Source organism: Propithecus coquereli, unplaced genomic scaffold, assembly GCF_000956105.1.
Source record: "Propithecus coquereli isolate 6110/MARCELLA unplaced genomic scaffold, Pcoq_1.0 Scaffold19, whole genome shotgun sequence".
Taxonomy (NCBI): Eukaryota; Metazoa; Chordata; class Mammalia; order Primates; family Indriidae; genus Propithecus; species Propithecus coquereli.
This window is the reverse complement of record NW_012143856.1, coordinates 3,932,582-3,935,028: the sequence shown is the minus strand read 5'-3', so window position 1 is coordinate 3,935,028 and position 2,447 is coordinate 3,932,582. Positions and strand designations below refer to the sequence as shown.

At 38.8% G+C, this 2,447-nt stretch overlaps 1 protein-coding gene across 1 annotated transcript in view; it reads left to right on the top strand.

Moving 5' to 3' along the window:
- LOC105809099 (vomeronasal type-2 receptor 1-like) overlaps positions 1-2,447 on the top strand; it is a 44,809-nt gene that overhangs the window by 975 nt on the left and 41,387 nt on the right. The window lies entirely within an intron of this gene.

The window sequence follows — 2,447 nt, the reverse complement described above, 5'->3', positions numbered from 1 at the left end:
GTTTATTCTTTATAAGTCAGTGATTATAATAGTTCCCCAGCTTTAGTCAATTGCTTACCATCTTCACAATTTATGTTACAGCCATAGCACATCGCAGCTGTGTAATACATGCTGCACCCCATGAGAAACAGGATGCTTTAGGTTCTGTCTGGTAAGAGTTGCTGCTTACTGTGTCAGCTGATTTTGAGGCAGGGGATTAATGAGGCTGTCAAATCATTTCCCTGAAAACTGATGAAGCAGAAGAGGTAGTAACCTCTCAGTTCAGACAGGCAGCTGTTTAAAAATTTTTATGCCCGCAGTGTCTGAGTGTCTTTCTCCTCTGCTATAATTGAGGTCTTTCTCTATTTAGACACACAAGGGGTTCTTCTGTAAAAAGTAATTAGTGCTGACCTGTTAAAAAATCCAAAAGCCTACTTCTTACACACCTCAAGACGTCTCATCAATAACTTGAATTTTAAAATAACAACATTCTTATGAAAGCTGATTTATTTTTAGTCTTCCTGTCTTCTCATTATAAAGATACAGGCAAGCCATAATGTCATAATGTCACAAAATTCAAATTACAGGTGGTACTCTTTTAACTGTTGGAGACACACATTAAAAAACTACAGTTGGCCCTTGAACAATGTGGGGGTTAGGGTCACTGACCCCTTCCACAATTGAAAAATCTATGTATAGCTTTAACTCGCCCAAAACTTAACTATGAATACTTTACTGTTCATTGGAAGCCTTACTGATAACATACAGTTGATTAACACATATTTTGTGTTACACATTATTATATACTGTATTTTTTATAATAAGGTAAGCTAGAGAAAAATATTATTAAGAAAATCATAAGGAGGAGAAAATATATTTGCTATTCATAAATAGCAAGTGGAAGTGGATCATCACAAAGGTCTTCATCCTCACAGTCTTCATGTTGAGTAGGCTGAGGAAGAGGAGGATGAGCAGGGGTTGGTCTTGCTGTGTCTGGGGTGGCAGCGGCAGAGGTAAATCTGTGTATAAGTCAACCCATGCTGTTCGAGCTCCATGTTGTTAAAGGGTCAACTATAATATACGTTATATAAAGTAAAAACAACAATTTAAATATGTATAACTAGGTGTCGTGTTAATTTGTTGACTACTTAGAAGGCCAGCTTCACATAGGAAATAAAAAAGAAACCATAGTATATTAGTATATTTATTTATCTGCTGTTATGGTATGAATATTACCTAAGATTCCAAATGATTATAAAGTTAAGAGAATGACATAAAGAGATTTAAAAGCTAAGTAACATCTGACAAGCTGTCCCTGACCAAATGACTGTGATCCAGTGTTGAGTTCACTGTGCTGGCTGCAAGCCTTGGGCTTCTCAGAGCACACAGCAGTGTTCATCTGCAGTAGATTGGGGGTTTGAGCTTTTCCTGGAAACCATATAACAGCCTTTAAATACTCTTAGCCTTTGTTAATAAGATGGTTCTCAGAACCTGTAGGAGCTCAGGTGTTTTCTTTTGCTTAAAGGCAAAGACAAGTCTGGACAGAATATGTTATTGTGGAAGGAAGCCTGTCTTTTGCCAGGGGCCTTAGGGAACTGTAAGGATCTACTGTGTAGGGAGCTCACAGTTTCAGATCTAGGAGTCTGGATGTGGACACGTGGGATTAAATACCCAAGGCCATTTGCACCAATGTTCATCTGGCATCTTTTGCCTTGATGAGGGTTTCTTGAAGTCAGAGTCCTATAGAAATGGTAATTATGTTCAAAATATTATTGAGGAAACAATCTCACCTTGATACTTAACAAAACAACTTGCTACTGCTTGCTCTGGCAGCATATTATTAAGCTATAATCAAATTTGAGCCTTGGAAAGGCTCGCCCAGAACCATAACAGTGCTGACTCATTAGGACCCTTAGACTTAGAAAAAAGGCTGTTTAGTCTAAAGCCCCACGTTTGGTGCTGAGGGACCGGAGGTCCAAAGAGTTGAAGAGAGGGACAGACAGTGGAGTAGCTGGACCTAGAATCCCCTCTTTGGACTTGGTCCGTGTCCTTTCTCCCTACCACAGGGCCTCCAAAAGGATGTGGGACTCGGTGTCTGCGTTTTAGTGTGTACTAGCTGTGTGAACTCACATTTCTTCATTTGTAAAGTGAACAAATAAAACTAGTCGTATAGGGTGTTATGAGGGCAAAATGAAGTGTTAAGCATTCACCACTATGCAAGTAATAAAAACCCCCTGTATAAAAGCATGGGTGTCGTTTTTTCCTATTTTTGCCTCATCTCTGATGAAGTCTGCTATATTTGGAGGATGTAATCACTGTGGCCCTGGTAAAATACACTTTCATCCCGGAAATTACAAAAACACTGGATACCAGATGCTGCTGCACGAATCAGAAGTCTCATCAACATTGAATCTAGTTTCTGACCTAAAGGAAGAATAAGATATGAGAAAACAATTTGAAAAATGTAA